Here is a 22,712-nt window from a genome sequence, read left to right on the forward strand (position 1 = left end):
TTTTGAGTAATCCAAGGGATTATCATTGTGCTTCACCTGCAGAAATCCCACAAATGCTCACTCCTGCGTCATAAGAGACAATTTTGGCAGGAGTGATGGATGGGGTAGGGAAGTAGAAATAGAGTGAAAACCTGGAAACCATTGATACAGGACCATATACAGAGCTTATTTTAGAGCAGTAATTTGGAATCAAACTGTTGAAATGGGTTCAAAATTCATAGCTCAAGTAATTATTATAGAGGACTTTGCAAGGGAGCCTTTTGGTTTTTTCTTCCTAAGGAGGTTTTTATTGCCTTTGGTCCACAGTTGACATTTCACATTATCTCTTGGTCCCAGGACTCCTGGATGGGGGCCAGTCCCCAGGGAGCACCTCCGGGTAGGGATCCTTGTGCAGTACTTGGCAGAGGAATGGGGACACATACGGGAAAGGGGGTGGCTTTGCCTCAACCACTTAGAACTCTGTTGTCCTATCTGGGCCTCAGTTTCTCCACTAGGCCCTTGCAGCGGGTGGTCTGAGAGTGCGGGCAAAATCCAGTTCCTCCCAAGACCTGAAATATTTCTGGACTGTGGCCTGGCCCTCTCGCAGGGGACCTACTTCCTTCCCAGCATCCCCTTCTAGCATCCACCTACCACTCTCCTGCAAAGAATTATTTTTCTTTCATTAAAACTTCCTGAAACTTCTGTGGGTACAGAAACCACAAACTGATCGGCAGAGAAAATGGAAGAGAGGGAGAAGCAACCGGAAACCATTTGGGGTCCGTTCCCTCCCTGCCCAGGTTTCTTCCCCGAAACCCCCACGGCTCAGCCCTAATCCTGCTGGGAAATTTGCTGCCTGGATGTGCCCTGGCGGGAACCCCCACGCCACACGCTTCTGCATGTGCCTTTATCCCTTCCTCACAGACCCTCAACTGGCACCACTCAGACAAGGAGAAAAGGAGAAAAACAAGACAAAAACAGAACCCAAAAAGCACACAGGGTGAAGTGGGGAGACACCTGGCTCAGGCGCCTAGTAGTGTGCCTCCTCCTAGTGGTAGGGGGTGCACTCTGGGGCCTTCCCCAGACCTGGGCAGTCACCTGCACCCACTGAAGCCCCATCTGCCACTGGGCCTTGAGGGCAGTACTTGGGGTCATACATCTGCCGGCCCGAGCCAAAGACCTGGCCACTGTGGTTGGCTCCCTGTGTGTAGCCCATCTGCAGGGACACGAGGAGTTGTCACACTTGTCAGTCCCCAGCTTGGTATCGTAGATGTGCCGTCATGCCCATCTGCCTGGCACTCTTGTTCGTGACTATCTGGAGGCCGATGGTTGAGTGGTCCATGGGTAGCAGGACATGGTTCTCGGGGTTGTATAGACGCCTTCTTGTGCCATAAGTCGTCATGCTCAACTGGCTGGCACATGTGTTGGTGCCCATCTGGAGCCCAGTGAGCACTGGCCTGCCTGCATGGTGGCATCATCGAAGTTGTGTTCTTGCTTCTGTATCTGACGTCGATCTTCAAGCCACGCTGCAGCCCCTTTGTCTTGGTCTTCGCGGTCAGGGCAAGAAAAGACACCATAGGTCCATGGAGTTCATGCTGTAGTTGACCATGGCCTTGATGAAGGTGGACAGGTCTTCCAGCTGATGCCAGTTCTGCATGGAGCGGTTGATCTTGGGGACTGAGCCTGGCTGCAGCTTATTCATGAGTGTGCACAAGATAATTCTATCTTTCAGAACCTTCTGGAAGTTGGGCCTGATACTGAGGCCTATGAGTCCCTCTATCTAGCTTTGGAGCTCCACCTCCTTCTGAGGATCACATTTGGACAGGAGCCAGTTCTTGACCTCCACCAAGAGCCCATTTGGAGGGCCCCTTGTTAACTGCTCGAGTTCATGGCTGGCAGGCTGTAAGGGAGACTTAAAAATCTGATTCTTAGTCAAATTGGGTTGATAATATGATAATGGTTTTGACTAACAGAAAATAATTTAAGCAAAGGCCCCATATATACCTAAAAGTAGAACATGCTCAGGAAAACTTATTTACAAGTATTTTATCTTCCACTTAATCATTCATTAAGTTTTATTCATTGTTTAAAATATGCTGACACTCTACTAAGCATGCTAACTGCACTCATTAATTTAATTTTTACACCAACCCTATGAGGTCTGGATTGGTGTTAAACCCATTTCAAGATGGACAACTGGAGCACAGAAAAATAACTTTCCAAAGACAGTTAGAAAGTGATGGACCCAAAATACAAACCCATTTACTTTTACTCCAGAACACATTCTTAACTGATCTGCTAAATGGTAGCAGATTTCAAATTAAATTCCTATGTTTGAAAAAAACATTTTCTTCTTTCACTGATCCACAAACTACTTAGAATATTAAACCATGTATTAAAATGAGCATAGTAAGAGTATTTTATAAAATGATTCCTGTCTAAAGATACTTATGCAATCATTGAAAAGTAAAAACATTTTTTTAGATTAAAAAATTGGTAGGATTTTAATAGACAGGTATTGATAAAATACTTAAGAAAAGACAAAGTCAAGAGCACAGCGGAAGAAAATTCATACTATACTTGGGGAATAATAAGATGTTCTATTTTTCTGGAGAGTGTAGTACATGAAGTATTCACAAGAGACAGAGCTCTTAAAGGGGTTTGGGTCCAAATCATGAAGACCTGGGAAGCAAGTTTAAGAAAATGGGACTTGGATCTTTTGAGAACAGGAGATATTTATGCTTTTGATTAAGACAGAGACTTAATCCTAGATTAAATGTGTGATTTGTGAATATTATTTGGTAGCATCTTATAGTATAAATTGTCATGTGAAAGATTCAGTTCAGAAATTAGCATAGTTCAAAACCAAATTTTTTATTGTGAAATAAAAATATATAAATAATAACGGAGATTAAAAGTCAGGGTTCTGAAAGTAAAAATTTGGTTGTATAGAACTTTCCATTTCTAAACATTCAAGTTATTAAAAAAAACAAATCTTAGAATCTTTGATTAAATTGGGGATGGGTATTATTTACTAGATCCTCAGAACATTTACTAATTTTTATGAATGTCTTGTATTTCTAGGATCTTTTCATATTCATGGAAAGCACATTAAGAGTAATGTCCCTCTTGGGCGCCTGGGTGGCTCCGTTGGTTAAGCGACTGCCTTCAGCTCAGGTCATGATCCTGGAGTCCCGGGATCGAGTCCCACATTGGGCTCCCTGCTCAGCGAGGGGTCTGCTTCTCCCTCTGACCCTCTTCCCTCTCTTGCTATCTGTCTCTCATTCTCTCTCTCTCGAGTAAATAAATAAAATCTTAAAAAAAAAAAGAGTAATGTCCCTCTTAATCTACATTGATTTAATCAGTAAGAAAGAACTTTTTAAATATGATTAAGGTATTGCCTAATTTCAAATATATTTTTTCATCACCAAGAGATACCTTAGGTCATTATTAATAACCTTATTCACAATTAATATCTAAATTTAAGCAACTTGGTGAAATAGTCCAGAGCAAATGCTCCATTATATTGTATACATTTTACTTCTAATAATAAAATTAAAATTATTTTGAATATACATTTTTGTGAAACATGTAGAGATTCACGGCTTCTTTTAGTTGTTCTCATTCTTGAAATTATTTATTTCTTAGGAGACAGAGTTTTGTGGGTTTTATAATTTCGTCCAGTACTTAGTATAAGGGCACCGGAGATAGTAATTGCAAACCCTGTATATAATAATATTCCTAAATTCTGCAAGAGGTAGCCAGGAGAGTTCTTAATGTCCCATCACCACCTTCCAAAATTTGAAGTCCACAAAAACTGGGTTTCCCAAATACATGACTAAGGGCTCTTCTTAGAAGACAGGGTTGAACAAAGGCTGTCTTGAAAAGTTGCGTCTTGAGTTCCAACATAGGAATTTGCACTATTGGATGTAGGTTTTTGTGTCTGTAATTCAATCTCTCCTCTGCACTCCCCAAACACTCCGTGCTATTCATTTTCACACTAGACCAGGTCTTTCTGTCCACTTGTCTCTAAAGCAATTGTGAACACCTTGAGGGAGCTTCTTCTAATTTCAGTATTTCAGAGGCAAACAATTGTACCTGGAACTCAATAAATGTATACTGAGTGGATGAATGAAGTGATTGCCTGGTTGAAAAATGAGTACGGATGGGAAAAGTAGGGTGAGAAAGCTAAAAGTAATGCATTTTTCAATATTCCTTGGTTTCACCAGGATTCACAGAAAAGCTAGAGACAACTTTATCAGTTAGTGAAGAATTTTATTACTGAAACAATATTTCTTTTGTCTTATGCCACTGCTTCATTGAATTTTTCTACAAAATCTGTGTTGCAGCTGCGTTGCCTTTGGCTAGAGTCAAGTGGTAAAGAGAGGCCATAAATAGCTCCTCCGCTTGCCTTTTCAGTTGCTACTTGAGCCCTCACTCTTTTTTTTTTTTTTTAAGATTTTATTTATTTATTTGACAGAGAGAGACACAGCGAGAGAGGGAACACAAGCAGGGGGAGTGGGAGAGGGAGAAGCAGGCTTCCCGCCGAGCAGGGAGCCCGATGCGGGGCTCGATCCCAGAAACCTGGGACCATGACCCGAGTTGAAGGCAGACGCTTAAGGACTGAGCCACCCAGGCGCCCCAAGCCCTCACTCTTGACTGAGAACCCCACAATTTGCCAGGCCCTCTGTGCACTCAAAGTCCTCAGGGTTCTTTCTCTAATACTCTTTCAATTTCCCAAGGCTATAAATATTATAGTTATGAAGACAGTGCTAGGGGATTATGTGGAATTTGTTAACATAGGAGTTTATTTCCGGTTAAGTTTCTGGGAAAATTTGGACACCACCTGCCCAAGTGAAGTACTCGAGTGAGGTTCTAGTCTCAAATCCTAGTGCAGAGCCCTTGTCAGTGAAGATTGACTAAGGAGGAATGCCTTTTGTCTTTGCTAGAGGCAGGAGGACCTGCAAACCAGAGAGCTTTCCTTAAACACACCTGGCTTCATTTTAGATGGTAGGCATTTCCAGGATTATAACAAGAGATCTTGTGTCCAATAGGAAGGAATCACAAAGGGGAAATTTATGGCTGGAATTTCCCCCCACCCCCGATTGAATTCCTGTACTTCTTAGACTACTTTAGGAAGGAAAATTTAAGAGGAGGGTTAAAACAGATATTTGTTTAGGCTGACCTGGGTACAGTGAAAGTTCTGCCCAATTTCTCTTCCTGAGTATGAGGTTGAAGAGCCTTGAATGTACTTCACCAAGAACTCTAAGATAATATTATGTGGACTGTAGAACAATTATAGCTTTATGGACTGTAGAACAATTATAGTTAGGTTAAAAAGGGACACAGTCTTGGAGATAAAGCCTCTTTAGAATAAGAAATTTATAGAAGCCTAACAATATATGACGTCTGTTACAAGTCAGAAGGGGAATGTGCATTATGGCTAAGTGGAAGTTTCACAATAAAAGGAAAATAAAAATACTCAAAAAAAAAGTTTATCTTATGAGACAATGAAACACAACCTATGGAAATTTTGTTCATTTTGATGATTGAAGAATTACAAAGATGTATAATATACTCCTGCTGTGAAAAGAAAAATTGAGGGTTAAATTAGATAAAAGATGATGTATGTAAAGTTGTTTTATAAGTGTAAATTTATAATAGTTCCTAGTTAGTTCCATTGTTCTATATGTTCAACCTTATACCAATGTCATACCCTTTTGATTATTATAGCTTTATAGCAAACCTGGAAATCAGTAAGTTAACTCCTTCCCTTTTTTCTTCTTTTTCTGAATTGTTTCTAAGAAGTCTAGGAAAAGATATTTGTAAAACAAATACTGAATAAGGAACTTGTATCTGAAATATGTGTATTTTAAAAACCTCAATTCAATAGTAAAAAGACAACAATTTGACAAATAAGCAAAAAAACTGGGCAGGTTCTTCACAAAAAATAATTAGGTCAATAAATAATATAAAGATGCTCAACATTATTACTTAATATGAAATGCAGATTAAAATGGCAGTTAATAAGTTACCACTGCAAATCCATTAAAATGGCTTAAAAAAAAAACAAAACAACAACGGACAATACCAAATGTTAGGAAAGATACTAGGATGCTAACCATCACTGTTGGGGATGCAAAATGGTAAGCTATTTTGGAAAAGACTTTCAGAGTTACCTATAAAGTTAAACATATAGTGGAGACCCAGGAATTCTATTGTAGATATGTATTTACCTCATAGAAATGAAAACAAATGTCCATAAAAAGACCTGTACTCAGTGAGTGGTTCAAGCAGTTGTATTCATAATAGACCCAAACTGGAAACAACTCAGATGTCTATCAACTGAAAAACGGGTCGACACGCTGTGGAGAATTCATACAATAGAATAATACTCAGCGATAAAAGGAATGGGCTGCTAATACATCTTATAACATGGATGAATTGCAAAGGCATTATGTTAACAGTAACATAGTCAGACAAAAAGGACTAGACACTGTATGGTTCCCTTCATGTGACATTTTGAAAAGGCAATATCGTAAATCAGAAAGTGAATCATTTCTGGGGCACCTGGTTGGCTCAGTCAGTGGAATATGCGACTCCTGATCTTGGGATTGTAGGTTTGAGCCCCACGTTGGGTATACAGATTACTTAAAAATAAAATCTTAAAAAAAATGAATCATTTTTGCCAGGGCCTGGGTATGGGCAGATAAGGGACATGAGGGAAATTTTTTGGGTGATGAAGATAAATGTATTATATTTTGATTGTGTTGGTAGTTATACTACTACACACATTTGTCAAAACTCATCAACTGTACCCTTAAAAAGAATGACGATTTTGTATGTAAATTATACCTCAATAAATATATTAAAATATATATTAATCGCTCTGTAAAAATTTATTCTACATTGTGTCTTCCCTTAGTAAAACTATGCAACTGTATCTCTCCCTGTCCCCCTCTACCCATATTTTTTTCTTCCAGCTTTCTTCCTTCCCATCTTCCAGATTTGCCTCCCCAGACCACTCAACACACACAAATATGTGAACTGTGAACATGATTTTGATTTTTTCTGAACATGAATCTTTTAAAAGCAAGTCTTGAAAATCAGTGTCTCCTTGTGATAATTAATGCCCTATTGGGTAATTTTCCTGGTTCTCAAGTATCAGGTAGATATGATGGAATGTAACTGGAATTTTCCTAGTTAATCAAGGGTTTCTGTTGGTTCTCCTAAAAAGAGACTGACCACTGTGACTAACCATTTTCCTTGAGCTGAATCTGCTTATGGAAGGGGAAAATGGGATAGAAGAGTAAGAAAATAATTTTGTTTAAAGATAGCAAGTAATCTTAGCTGATTTTAGAAACAATATCTTAGCATGATAGGTCCTCTTGCAGAAAAAATGCACGTATTCATTTTTTTCATTTGCATATACATTTATGAGGTTCGTGGACATTGTGAAGACTACAGAAAATGGGAGAGAACTCTCTCTGTGGGAGCAACAAAGACCCTTGAGTGTTCCTGAACATATCTTTCTTTAGTGCCTCCCTAAATAGAATCAAATACATTGATAAATAGTGATGCTTACCACAAGGACAATGACAACTTCTTTTCTTAATTGAGGTCACATTTCAAAATGTAGTTTAATTTTTGCTTTCTCTTTCCAAAGTAACAACAGAGAGCAAAAATGAGAACGTGATGCAATTTGAAAAGCATGACATTAGGAAATGAATGAAAACTCAGATGGCACTTTCAAAGTTGTTGCCTTGCCTTATTTGATTTTCTACAGATGTCATTTGTTCTCAGCGGTAGCCACCTGGCAAATAATCGATGTGCAACCGTGAGTTTGCACTGCCAGAGACGGGTTTTTTTTTTCCTGAGTCCTCACTGATTTTGTAGAGCAACAAAATGGTATGACCAAGGGCCTGTATCTTTCCTGTAACTAGCATTTTATTTGCCTCAGAAATGTTTTTTTATAAAAACTGATATGAATAAATATTAGCAATAATTAAAAGGGAAAATACATTTGATCTTAAAAATAGCAGAATTTATGCACTTTCATATATGGAACACACCCTCAACTTCCAAATATGCACGACAATGGTGAACAAATAGTTTTTGAACCCCACATACTGACAAGTAAGATACAAATAAATGGCTTGACATCTAAATAAGCCAATTTCTTTCCCCATCAACTTTTTAAAATCAACACTGCTAAAAATAGCAACCAATTAGAGCAACTAGTCAACAAAAGTAAATAAGGCCTGGATATATTGTTACCTCTGATGCATTCTCCTGTGGAGTTTCTCCTCACTTAAGTTGTAAGTAAAAAGTAGCCAGAGAGATGGGGCATTGAAATTTCTACAAGGAATCAACCCCAGCTGAACAAAACAATAGTTACCTCAGCTATATTTTTGCTTAGGATTTCCTTTTATCTTTGTTGAATAGCTTTACCCAATTACTGATTTTGTGGTAGAAAATTGGAGTGACACGACATAGCTCTTACTAAACCTAAGAGGGCTTACTGACTTATTATATTCCTTAGGGTGACTCTTCAGGCATTTTCTACAGTTCTGCAAATCCTCATTCTTTTCTTAGTAGATTCCATACCTCTTGCTTTATAGACCAAAGAAATCACCACTTACGTGCTATACGACTTGTGGTAAATTCCTTAACTGCCCTGTTAAAACTTTAGTTTCCTCATCCCTAAGCTGGGGAGAGTTTATAGTATATATCACATATGTTTCTTGTGGGGTTTAATGAATCAATAGATGTAAAGTGTCTAGACAGTGTCTGGAATATTATATGGGACAATATGTTAGTTGTTGTGCCACTCATATTTTTCCATCTTCACTCACACATTTGTTGGATCTCTCAAAATTTCTCTTAAATTTTCATCCATATTCTCTATTTTGCTGTCTTGGAAAAAGAAGACCCTCTTCCTTTCTAATGTAATATCAAGCTTAATTTAAAAATGTTTTTAAAGGTCTGATGATTTGATGACCCAGAGCACACCATCCATTTGTGGTTATTTTCCAAGTATATTTTAAACTTCTTGACCTAGCATCCACCATTTTTATCTATCTGCCTCAAATTTATACTTACCAATTTTCACAGAATAGGCTCTTTTTATTTTCCCACTTCAGTGTCATTGCTTTTTCATTTCTCTGCAATGCTCTTCTCCTGTCTGTCAATCACAATATTCCCTTATTCAGCATTCAAGCAGCATTCATAGAGTATTATGTGCCAGACACTTTATGTGGCTGAGATAATTACTCATCATTTAATAGTAACATATTCCCCCACTTTTCCCTACCAACTGGTATTCAAGGGAATCCATGTGACTTGTCCTAACCAGTAGGTTTTTAGCAAAGCATAGAAGAGGGGGTTTAAATTTCCATGCACGCTTGATCACACTATGGGAAGCTCAGAGGTCTTGTATTCCAAATGCAGCTACAAGGTGTTGGAATTTCCATTGGCCTGGGACCTTGAATAATGGTAGGGATCACAGCTCCCACCAATTCACACTGGACATGTATGATGAGCAAGAAATATACTTTGTAATATAAAAATACTGATACATTGAGGTTGATGTGTTACCACAGCAGATTCCAGACTGTGCTATTTTAGGTGCTGGTCATAAAGAAATGAAAGACAAAGTTGCTACCCTCAAGGACCCAAAGAGTAGAACTGTGCTGTCCAAAAGGGAGCCACCAAACACATTTTAAATTTAAATTAGTTAGTATTAAATAAAATGTAAAGTTCAGTTCCTCTATTACACTAGACATATTTACTTCAAGTGTTTCGTAGCTTTATGTGGCTAGTGCCTCTCTTATTGGGCATCATATGAATATTTCCATCTTCAGAGAGTACTATTGGACAGCACTGGTCCAGAAGAATGGATAGAGAAGAATATAAACTATTCCAATACAATTTTATAAATGATAAGTGGAACAGTAGGTAGAGAACAATGTGAGAAAAAGTGTTGGAAAATAGAGTCTCAAAATATGTTATTTTTAGGGTAATTGAGAAAAATGGAAGTAAATGACACATCACTCTTTAATTTTTTAACTGAATCTTATTCTTTAATTTTTTAACATTTAAAATCATATTGCAGTTTTAGGAATTTATTTAATACATATATGAGAACATGTATGCAATGATGTCTACAGAAATGTTGAGTGCAGCAATGGTGTTTTAATACCAATGTCTGAAAGCGCTAGAGTCAACTGCCTGCTCCCCTGTTTAGACCTGTAAATATGAATTATGACCCACCCATGGAATAGGATCTTAGGTGGTTTTTAACCTAAAATGAATTGGAGTGTCTTCCTGGTTGGGCTCCAAGCAGCGAGGAATGAAAACAATCACCACCATCACAGAGTGTGTAGAAAGAACTGTGGACACTAAGAATGAAGCAGAATCTGAGCCAGTTGTGAAGCTCTGGATGTTTTGGAGTTTGAATTTCCCTAGAAAAGAAACTCCAAGGAGGACTGATTGGCTCTTCTATTTCTAAAACTATGGCCTATTTTCAGGGATGAAGTACAGGGATGTTGCCATAAACATCTCTCGGCAGGAGAAGGAATGTCTGGACACCGCTCAGAGGGACAATATGCGTGAAGCTATTTGCAGATGGCCAAGTAAATGCTAGCAGGTGAACCAGCTCTATGTATGGACACAGAGAATATTAAATATGTATTTGTGTAAAGGAACTAAAATATAATATGAGGCAAAAGGCAAAAGAGGTCACATCAAAAGGAACATAAACGGATCAGAGAGAAGAAGATTTTTTAGGATATTTTAATCTTCAGGAAAATTTACCCAGAAGGGGCAAACAGTCAACAAAGTAAATTAAGATCATTTCTTGACAGATGAAGTAGGAATAATAAAAAGACTGCATGGGTTAGCTCCAATGAAAGTTTGTAGTAGGCATAGTAATAAATTTCATCTTCTCTTTATTTTATTTATTTGACAAAGAGAGAGCACTCACAAGCAGGGCGAGCGGCAGGCAGAGGGAGAGGGAGAAACAGGCTCCCCACTGAGCAAGGAGCCCGATGCGGAGCTCAAACCCAGGACCCTGAGATCATGACCTGAGCCGAAGGCAGAGGCCTAACCACTGAGCCACCCAGGCACCCAATCTTCTCTTTAATTTTACCTATATGTGAATAACACTGGCTTACAAAGGCAGTGATGCCTCAGGACATTTAAATAACCTTCATTTTCTATGTTATGGAAAGGAATCCTAAAAAGAAGCAAGCACTCACTTCACCCCACATGTATTTATTAAGTTGTCAATTTATCTACTTGTTTTAGTGAATTGAGTTTAATTTACGAAGTTGAGGGAATGATTTTCCTAATATTCAGCCTCAGTCAACTTTTTGAATATTCCCTGTGTACTAAAGTACTCTGAAACAGGAATCCTCAGTGAACAAAAATTGCAACCCTCTTGTGGGTAAGGGCTTTAAGGCTTCCGTGATTTGCTATTAGTGGTTTTTCTTCTCTCTCTATATTTTTTCCTCAGACATCTCTGATTTCAGGGTTTAGGCAATACAATAAATTATTTCATATACTCTCTCCTGGACATCTTCCAAGCAAAATGCCCTCATTCTGCTATTTTGTACAGTCTATGTAGCATCTCATGATTTTATTGGATACATCAATTGTGCAGAGCATTTGATTGTATATGGGCAACCACAACCATGCAATTTCTCCGGTTTATCTTCTGTGTAATGTATCCTTTAAGCAATCTCATAAATAAACCCAGCCATTTCCTCAGCTTGTCCTCCCTTTGCAGGAGCATGCTGAGAGCAAAATGTCCAAAATTCTTTTTCACAATAATTTTACCCACCCTCAGGACTAGATGGGCAATTACTTCTCCTTTGAATTAGTTTTGCACTGTGTTCTGTGCTGGTTAACATTTACAAATGTCTTCATTTACTTAGTCTTTAGGCCCAGGAATTAAATCTGAGCTCCTGAAAACGTTCTGCCAGCCCGGCATATCTGTCTTACCTTGAATCTCCCCGGTTTTAATTTCATGACTCCATTATATGGCACTTAATATATTCACCCAGGAAAATCTTGGCTACTTAATACATATAGGAAACACATCATTCTGATCCACTAACTGGGTTTTCTGACAAGCTAAAGATATGCATCTATAAGCAGCAAACTCTTAAAATTAATTTTGAATGGAAATCATTTAAAATGTCTTATGCTTTTCTTATGCCTGGTTATAAGATACTAAATTTGGAAATAGATGGGACATAAGAACATCATTACTAATACCATTAACCGGAGGGTTCTAACACAATTTGTTTTTCTTCAAAATTGGCAAAATCTGGGCAAAATCACTTTGGGAGTCACTAAAGATTCTGGGGCTTCCTGTAGACCTATTGAATCACCTTCTCAGAAGCCACTTGAGTGTGTGTGTTTCAGGGAAGGAGGGTGGGCTTTGAGAGGGGCTGCTGGGAGGTCTGCCCCAGTGGAAAATGGGGACTACTGATCTGATTCTGCAGTCTTGAGTCGGCCTCTTCCAGCGTTGCTGTTTTCTTCCCTGCTCTGAGGCGGGCAGCTATCGCTGCTCACTGTTGCCAACATACCAGCTAGGAACAACCATTCCCCTGCTGGCTAACGTAGCCATATTCGAAAAAATGATAAATACTGCAGAAACGATACATTTCTTTGCAAAGTCAGAGTAAATATTCTGTCCCTGTAAGCCCAAGGGGGCTCTTCTGTGCATGTGCAACCCATTTATGCAATGGGCTGGTATAGACACAGCTTTATTTTGTCTTCTCATTGCCTTAATCACAGCCTCTTAAAGTCCCCTTTCTGCCCTTGGGTGGCGTTTCGGGGATATACTCTAATTTAGGGGTCACTTTCAGATATTAAAATATCTGATCCAATGTAAATCAATATTTTAGTTTTGCATTCAATGTAAAGCTTTCCCTTCTCATCCTTTGAGGTCTGACCATATGCTATAGGCCCAGCAGAGAGGAAGGGGTGGGTGTGGGGGGCTGGAATTTGGTCTTTTAGTTTGCTCTATTCCAAATGCCTCTTCTCTCAGCTCTATCCAACAATTTCCTATTGTGTTTCTCTCTCTCTCTCTCTGTGGTTTTGGCAGGTGGCCATAATTGACATATTTCCTACACCATATTAGCAACTTCTTTGAATTCCAACACCATTTCTTTTTGTGGGGGATTTATTTCCTAGAAGATCTCACATCACCCCCATGCCCTGGCTTTATAGATAAGGGGAACTTCCCTTGCCCTGGGAAGCATTCTTGGGTGCCCTCCAGAGTTTCCTTCTGGGCCACTGGAAAACTTACAAATTCTTGTTCCACAAAACAGGGGAAGTTCAGATCTGCTAACACTTTTGCCCTTCCACTTGCCCTGTCTTCCATTATAGGTTCAGTCAGCCAGGTTTTGAGTTGAGACCTTTTCTAGAGAAGGTCAGATACCTGATTTTTTCTTCCCTTCCAAACACATACTTAGAAGTATTTTCTCAACATGTTCATTCTGTCCCTACAAGTTTCTGCAGCTCAGCTGTGTCTCTTTCATGGCTGACAACTCCAAACTCTATGAGTCATCTTAGAGGCGGCCCTCACTTTTTTAAAGTGTGGAGGAGGAGCCTGCCTTCCTGGGAAAGGGAGGGGAGGAAATGCCATAGCAGCTTCTATCTCTAATAAATCTCTAGGCTTCTTTTTCCCCACCTGCAGACTTTGCACAGGTACTGATAATGACCAGCTTGGCCACCTCTTATCTTAGTAAGTTGTCTGGAACGGGTGAGCCCTCTTTAGAGTGCCGCGCTGCGCTTTTTACCCTTTGCCCTCGACTTTGCAGCCTCAGTCAATCCCTCTCCATCTAGACAATAGGAGTAGTCCCATAGAACACCTGGTTGCAAGTCTGTTGCATGAACTGAGGAGCAATTGCTTTGTAATATCTGTTTTAGCTGCCCAGAAACTTTTTTCATTGTGTTTCATTCTTTATCCTGGTGTATTTTAGGTTTACAACCTGCAACAGTGGTATGTACCCAGTTTTTGATGAGTGTAGTGGTGTAGGCTGCCCTGTATGATTTTTTAAATATTTTAGATTTTAAAAGCTAATTATAAGTGACTCACTGAATTCTAAAGCTTCTTGTATTTTAATCAAATAAATAAGTCCTTAGCATTGTTTAAAAAAGGCATTCAATATGTATTTATTTATTAATATCGTATGAGTTTTTCCTATGTAAATTTTTCTTCATCTCACATGGCAATTTTTCAAGAGCCGTGCCTTGGTACTACCTATGCTGAAGAAGAAAGAGATTGAAATCTGGGTAATAAATTCAAATGCTACTTGACCACCCACTAGATATGAGATTTTGGGAAAGTGTATTTCAGCTTCAGTTTCCATTTTTAAAGGACAATACCTATTTACCCTGTTTGTAAGGATTAAATATTGCAGTGAATACAAATTTTCTGGAACTTAATAGGAGACTCATATATATTAGTACCCTTCACTTACCCTTTAATTACTCCTCCCTTATTTAAGACATTCCACTCTGAGTATTTTCTTTGAATTTGTGGTGGTAATTTCTTACTTTCAGAATAACTGATCTTTCAGAACATGTATCACAAAACCTACAAATCAATTACATTAGCCACCCTTCACTCATTTGTATTATATTATACTGAGAGTCCTTAGAGAACCATAAAAAAATATATGCACTTGCCAGAAGCAGTATTGTTGCTTTTTCTAATTCCTTCTGAATTCTATGATGTAATTAATCTGAGCTTGGTGCTCTGTCAACTTCAATAATCCTGACAACCTTATTACACTCTCCAGCAGAGAGATAAGTATTAAGTGAGCACATGAGGGAATTAGATTCTACTGTCATCATTACCAGCCAATGTTTTTAGAAACCATTTCACCCCTTTGTGTATATGAGAAAGTGTATATTAAACTGAGAATGAATAGAACTGTTGTGGTGTTTGCCAACTCATTCTTATAACTGGGGGCAGGGTGGAGGAGGAGAGCTAGTGAGGATTCTAATAAGGAAGAAGAAAATTAAACTGCATCTGTGTAGGTAAAACCAAGAGTCTATTTTCATTATTAAAGCTGTTTGTCATTGCAACAACCACCGGTTGTTGCCTCATGGAAGTATTGTACGTGCCTGCAGTTTTAGCAAACAACATCTCCTCAATTTTGCTGTGCTGCTTTTGACTTGATTGCGGGATGGTAATGTGATTGGCTACCTGAATAATAATAAACTTTGGCTTGCAGATTTGAACAGTGAAGTAAAAGGATGAGGAAAATAATGGTGGTGGCTTACGCCCATGTTAAATTTATGCAAAAATATGGCTAGCCAAATGATGAACAGATGCAGCTGAGTATTTCCATCATTTTTGTTAAATATCCTGCAAATGATTCTGGCTGGTTATACAGGAAAATTGCATCAAAATGAAGTGTGTACATGAGTAAAATATTAAGGACTGATCTCCATTTAATGGGCTATAGATAATGCAGCTCTTTTTAGCCTCCAGCTGTGGAAACAACTTACTTTTTCTGGGAGGAAAAAAAAAAAAAGCAGACTTCCTGTTTTGTTTTATTTCAGTATCATTTTCTATTTACTTATTTTTTCTTTCCTTAGTTTTCGGACATCTCTTTCAGGAGTATCTCCAACAAGTAATAGGAACCAGCACTTGGAAACTTCATTTAGATTTCTGGTAAGGTGTTTCATTCATGAGTGGTGGATGCCTTGGAGAGAAGCCTGTGAGGGTCTCAGTGCCTGAAGTACCCTTGATGAAGGAGGCCATGTTTCTTTGCTGCTGAGTCACAGCTGCCCTGAGGCCAGGAGTAGAGTGGGGAGGCAAGGACCGGCTCCATCTGTCATTAAAGTTTGGCCAAACATGCGTGATGGTGATTAAATCAAGATCATCTCTTTGAGGCATTAATAAAGGCAACTAGGGCAAGATGGGGGTGGGCAGAAGGCTAAAACTGTACTGAGAAGATAGCAAGTAAAATCTGCGATTGAAGCAGAAGTGGCTGCTAATGAACAGAAAATACAAGGGAAGCAAAAGCAAAGTACATTGACACTTATAATTATAGCATGGACAGCTGTAACCAGACACTAGGAAGATCATTTCATATACCATCTCATTCCATTATCACAACAATCCTACAAGTATTATAGGATCCTTCCAAATCCTACAGAAGTGGCAAACTGAGGTACAGGGAGATCATGTAGCTAGCTGAGTCCAACACTTTGATCCGAGTCTATACTCTGAAGGCCTCCAGTAACACCTGCAGGAATGGGAGGAGAGTTGGGGAAGTAACTGAGTCATAATAAATAGCAGAAATGGAGATTAGGGAGCAGCTACTTTTGCTGAGATCAGTTTTATTTCATAGGGTCTTCTAAATCCTGAAACTATAATTCTGACCATGAAACTCATCCTTTTCTCCTGGGAGACCTGACCGTATGGTCCTAAGGCCTCTAGCATCCTTACCCATTGGAGTATTCTAATAATAATATAGGGAGAGACCTGAAAAGTGAAAACCAAGATGTGAAGATGTGAGGAGAGAGAGGTCCAAAGGGAAACATCAATTAATATAAATGCCCTGAGATAGAAATGAGTCTATGCTCTAGTCTTAGCAAAGTCCAGTTTAGCTCTATGCTCACAGAGATTCTCTCTGTGCTATTTCAAAACCCCTAGACCTTAGAACTATGAGAGCGACTGACACAAATAAAGGGCTCAATAACCACTTGTTGAATGAATAAATGAAAAACAGCATGAATGAAAACTGAACAATATTTGGGCATTGGTGAATGGAAGTCAAACATTACCAAAATGGCAATAGAAGAGGAAAGACAGCTCGAGCATTTAAAATGAGAAAACTTCTTAATTCACAAATTTGTTCATGATTAGCCTCGCTTCTTTGTTTATATTTTATTGTACCCGATAGCCTCATGCTGTTTACTTGGCTTCACAGACCTTGTGTTTTTCCAAACAAACATAGTGCTCATTAAAAAGGCCATTTCTAGCTTTTCATGAATGGGGATTAATGCCAATATTTGACAACTTCATTTCATCGGGCTGTTCATCAATGTAAAATTATTAGGATCATTTATTTCTAAATATATTCTGGATTGATAGCTAAATCAAAATCAAATAATTGCCAAATTGGCTACAGATACGTTTTAATAACTTCGGTGTCCCTCATTACCCACTCTATAGACATGCTCTTTGACTAACTCAAGTTTTATGTTAGATAGTAATGCATCTTCAATATAAGCTGTAATTATATGTAATCATGCTCTCTGGGATACTAGAACTAACAAATTCATTGAAAATCTACAAATAAAATACTTGCCATCCATTTTGTTTCCTATTTTGAAGCTTCTCAATTTCACCCCTACTCTAGTCATGTTCTTGTATTCCTTTATCCTACGACATGGGATCCATCTGGTGTCCCAAGTTCTACTTCTGGGTCTGCTACTTGTATTAGAGCTGTCACCTGTTGGCATAAAATGTGGCAAAAAAATTTTTCAATTTTTATGTACTCAATAAGCATTGGTCATAATTCTATGAGAATCTGGCAGGATCAGTCTGAGTTATAAGCACCAGGCTGTATGTACTGAGAATCCTCCCTCCCTTCAGATGATGAGTTATCAACCTTAAACCAAATCTCTTGGCTTCAACATACAGTTGTATTAGTTTGCAGAGATTGCCATAACAAAATACCACAGACTGAGTGGCTTAAACAACAGAAATTTATTTTACAGTTCTGGGGGCTAGAAGTCTAAGCTCAAGATGTCAGCAGGTTTGATTTCTTTGGGGGCTTCTCTCCTTGGAAGCTGATGGCTGTCTTCCTTCTGTGTCCTCAAGTGGTAGTCCTTCTGTCTGTTGAGTTTGTGTTCTAATCTCTTCTTATAAGGATACCAGTCATATTGGATTAGGGTCCACCCATATGATCTCATTCTACCTTAATTACCTCTTTAAAAACCCTGTCTCCAAATACAATCATATTCTGAGGTACTGGGGGTCAGAACGTCAATATATGAATTTTGAAGAGACACAATTTGGCCCATAACATTCCCTCATGACATAGCCCCTAGAATAATCTTGATGGCTATGCTGTATTAAGTTTCCAGACGTAACCAAGGTACCTCAAACTCAAACAAGGGTCTCTGCTATACGCAGATGACTCTGGCAGTTTATTGGGCAGACAAAGTGAGGAAATCAGTGAGTAGATAGTTTTGCTGTTCCCAAGGACAGACATGTTGTTTTAATGAAGTCATTATACACTAATTATGTTTGTGTACATGTGTTTGTGTGTGTATGCAATTTTGAATCTGAACAATCAACATAAAAAGTTGCTTTTATAATCCCATTTTGTACACATGAAAAAAAATCAAGGCTCAGGAAAGTTATGTACTGTGTAAAATGGCAAGATTATTGGTCAGAAAGCTGGGATTAAAATTCTGATTTCTATAATTTGAAGATCCTTATACTGTTGCCATTGCATAGTTCTGTCTCTCTAAAGACTCAACTTCGTTTTGAACAAGCTTATGAGAAAATTACTAAATGAGAGTCTGTGAAATGTTCTTTTCTTCTTTCATATTTGCAGACAGTAACCTAGTGCTTTTGTTGAATTTACAGAGGTGACTCAACTGAGAAATTCAGTTCAAGTAGACTGAGAGTCAAAAGATATTAGAAGACCTAAAATCTCACCAAGGGAGCAGCAACTTGGACCACCTGTGCTTACTACTGATGGTAATGGCAGAATGCTCATGCATCTTAAAGCTGCACTAATTTAGAACCATTCAACTTAAATACAATCTCTATTACAAATACAGTTTTTGTCCATTCGTCTGTAAATCACATCTGGCAAAAAGAGCCAGATGGTTTTCCCCCAAATTTGGAAAGTACATTTGTAATGGCTTAGCATACAAAAATTCATGCTGGGATCTGTGAGAGAAGTCTTAAGAGATGAGGCAGTTATCCTATACTCTAATAGAAACATAACTAGAGGTTATGCCCACACAAAGAGACATACAATACCTACTAAGATGCTGTAAATTATAACTGTTACTTTAGCTAGAACCCCCAGATCAATAGTCACCATGACATATTCTTGGAAATACTGATGTTGGTGACTCAAAATGGCAAGTTAAAATTGCTTCTTATTTGGGCAGAGATATTTGGAGCATCAGAGGTATATTTAACAATAGTTACCAATTCTAATTGTGCTGGCTAGGCCAGAAGTTTTACATAAAAGGATACAGTATACATTTTTTACTTCACATTATATTTACAACAAAGTATCTTGCACCCACCAAAAAACAATCTTGACAACTGGAAAAAAGCCTATTAAAACTGGAAGCAGAAAGGATGACTTCTGTTATTAAATAAAAAATGATGGAACAGGAAATTATTTGTAAAATGAATTATTCTGTAGCAAAAATCATGATATAACAGAAAAATATATATATTCAGTGTACAATCTTGAATGAGATGCTCTAATCCTATAATATTTATATCCTGAAGTTTTCCTTGATTTAAACCTTAGCCTGGAAGGTTAAACTGAGTTTACTGATCTTCCTCAAAAAAGTGCAAGACTAGGAAAGCAAAACTTATTTTTGAGATATATCTTAGGGGTATATTATAATCACAGTATTTACAATTACAGAGAATTATAATAAATGTTCTATAATATTTAGCTGGATTTACTGGACTGTGTATGTAGGAAACCTTGTTTTTTAGTTCTCCAAAACATGGTTTGTACATTTATATATTTTGGTCATGACAGGCCACTCACTTCTCATATTGCTAAATGACAATGGAATGAATTACTGATAAAGGCAATCATTTCACAGCCCAAGTCCATAGAGGAAAAAAGAGAGGAAACAGACGGGGGAAGCTACATAGATTATGTAATTGTGTTTTTTCCATGTTTAACAAAATATACACATGGACAAAAAATCATGATAGAAGAAGTCTAATTGTTATATTTGGCTGAAAGTATTATTTTGAATCCGGCACTGAGAATAGCACAGATACTGGCAATCCTGTAACAATGGAATAAGCTTTTAGAATAAGCAAAGCTCTTAATTAAGATAAGGTAAAGGTGTGATTTTTGGGTAAGCTCTCTTTTATATAAGCTGTGCTCCTCCACATGTCACACAGTAAAGATTATTTTATAATTATATTCATACATTTACATACACTTTAAAAAAAGATTTTAAGAGCAAAATACATAGCTAACTACTCTGAAAGATTTTTTGGTTAGAGCATCTTTCTACAAATTACTGCAATACTTGGATAAATGTTTAAATTACCAAATAAAAAGAAATAACACTGCAGAAAAGTAACTTCTTTTTCCTTCTAGAATACATAAATGATATGTATCCTTTGAGCAGAATTAAAATTCAATGACTGATAACAAGACATTCAATAGAGGGCAATTCAGGAATCTTGACTAGATCTTTTCTGAAGGTATTTGTGAACATTGGGTATGCAGTTGCAATATTCACGTACATTGACTGAGCTGAGTCAAGTAAGACTAAAACACACTGATGTTTAAAAACTCTGCCATATCCATGACCTTAATTAATTCGGACAACATCACTGTGAGGGTACAATGGTAGAAACTATCATTCCTCTTTTAAGTGTGCGAAAACCTGGGAGTTTCAAGATGATTACCAATGATCTCATGGCTCTTCTATGGCAGAATTGGTACTACCATCTGCTCTTTTTTTTCAGGTTTGGGGCTTTAACTCAATCACAAATTAGTTCAAAATAAATTACAATTACATTAAAATAATCTAGTACATTGATTTGGTCCTTCTGTGAGATTGCTCTTGAATTATTTTTCAGATCAAAGGCTCTTTTCATTAAATGATGCTCTGAAGCCATTTCACTGATTCTCTAGCTGAACTGTTGAGTAATTGGTTGATTTGTAGCAAACCCGCAGAAGTAAAAACAAAGAACAAATCACTGGGGGAAAGTGGGTGGCATTTAAAATTATAGCTTATATGATTTATAGTCTAGTTGTTATTTTCCTAGCAAATGAATTGTCTTTGTTCACAAATCTAAAAATGATGTTTCCAACACGTGAACTGTTTTGAAAAGTAATTGTTTAAAAAATTCTATTCAAATATGACATTTATCCAGCACATGAAATTATCTGCTGCTCTAAATAGACCTCAGATTTGGTCACCATTGTTTGGTTACCGAAAGAAGTTAATCAAGATTTATAATTTTATTCAGTTTCCATCATGGCAAGAACAGATATGCCAGAGTTGATAAAACCTTAGGATGAATTTAATTTTAGCAAGCACAGCAGAAAAAATAAATGATGGAATATATGAGCAATGCAGACAAATGGAGAAATGTCTTAAAACTGGGGGTTTTCTCTGTTCCAGTGATTAAATTTAATTATAGCTCTCTAAGATTTGTTGGATGCTTTTGTTGTGGTATTGTATATTTTGTTATAAACTTTTCTTTTGTAATAAGCTACCTGAACATAAGTTTGTTTTTCTATGTAAAATTAAAGTGTAATCTGTGACTAAATCATCATATAATAGTCCACCCTCAAAGCCTAGTATTTTAGCTTTTTACAGAAGTTGTGATGATCTCATTCGTGCTGCTCCCAAAAAGAGAAAATAAATTAATCAAACTTTAATTGCCAAGGTGCTTCCTAGGAAATGGACGTTATGAGATGAATATTAATTTATCTTATTTACATTTTGCAACCAAACATAAAAACTTTACATTTCACTGTTAGGATTAACAATGTACTAGGCAAAAGGACAGGTAGTAGTTTGTTACATTTCTAAAAGATAATTTTAAAATTCTTGATTCTTAGAAATATTGCATTTGCTTAAACATGTGAGATCTTGGGGTGCCTGGGTGGTACAGGTGGTTAAGCAACCCGACTTTTGGTTTTGGCTCAGGTTATGATCTCAGTCAGGGCTGTGAAATGGAGCCCTGAGTAGGGATCTGCACTCAGTGTGGAGTCTAGGATTCTCTCTCAGTCTCCTTATGCCCCTCCCTCCCTCTCTCTCTCAAATAAATAAATCTTTAAAAAAAAAGTGTGAGGGGTACCTGGGTGGCTCAGTCAGTTGAACATCTGACTTTTGATTTTGGCTCAGGTCATGACCTCAGGGTCCTGAGATAGAGCCCCATGTCAGGCTCTGCCCTCAGCAGGGAGTCTGCTTGAGATTGTCTCCTTCTCCCTCTGCCCCTCTTCATCCCCTGCCCCATGCCTGCTCTCTCTCTAAAATAAATAATCTTTAAAACAATAAATTTTTTTTAAAAAGTGTGAGATCTTACATTTTTAAAAAGATAAATCAAAACCTGGAGTATACAAATATCTAGAGAGAAGACTGATTTCATAATTGAAATAATGGTAAGAGAATTTTGTTCATCCTTTGCTAAGAACAAAATGAATCCATTGTTTTACTCTTGTAATTACATAACAGAATATTATTCAATTCATTTATACATTTACTTTTATCATTATTCTATCAATACTTACTGAACATCTATAATGTGCCAGACACTGTGTTGGGCAGTATACAAGACAATCCTGTCAGTTCTCAGGAAACTTACACTCTAATAGAAAATTTTACACTTTGTAAGGAGCTGTGTTAAGGTTAAGGATCTCTGCTTTCAAGAAGTGTGCTTACTTTGCTCCCCTCCATTAGCAAGGGGAGAGGTGAGAGTGATTTGGGTAGAACATTTGAGACTGCGGTGGTGGGAG

The 22,712-nt window shown here is 37.7% G+C and overlaps 1 pseudogene; it reads right to left on the bottom strand.

The window, feature by feature from the left end:
* Nucleotides 1-1,006: 1,006 nt before the first annotated feature.
* Nucleotides 1,007-22,712, bottom strand: part of LOC110570498 — a 34,019-nt pseudogene continuing 12,313 nt past the window's right edge.

Source organism: Neomonachus schauinslandi, chromosome 5, assembly GCF_002201575.2.
Source record: "Neomonachus schauinslandi chromosome 5, ASM220157v2, whole genome shotgun sequence".
Lineage (NCBI taxonomy): Eukaryota > Metazoa > Chordata > Mammalia > Carnivora > Phocidae > Neomonachus > Neomonachus schauinslandi.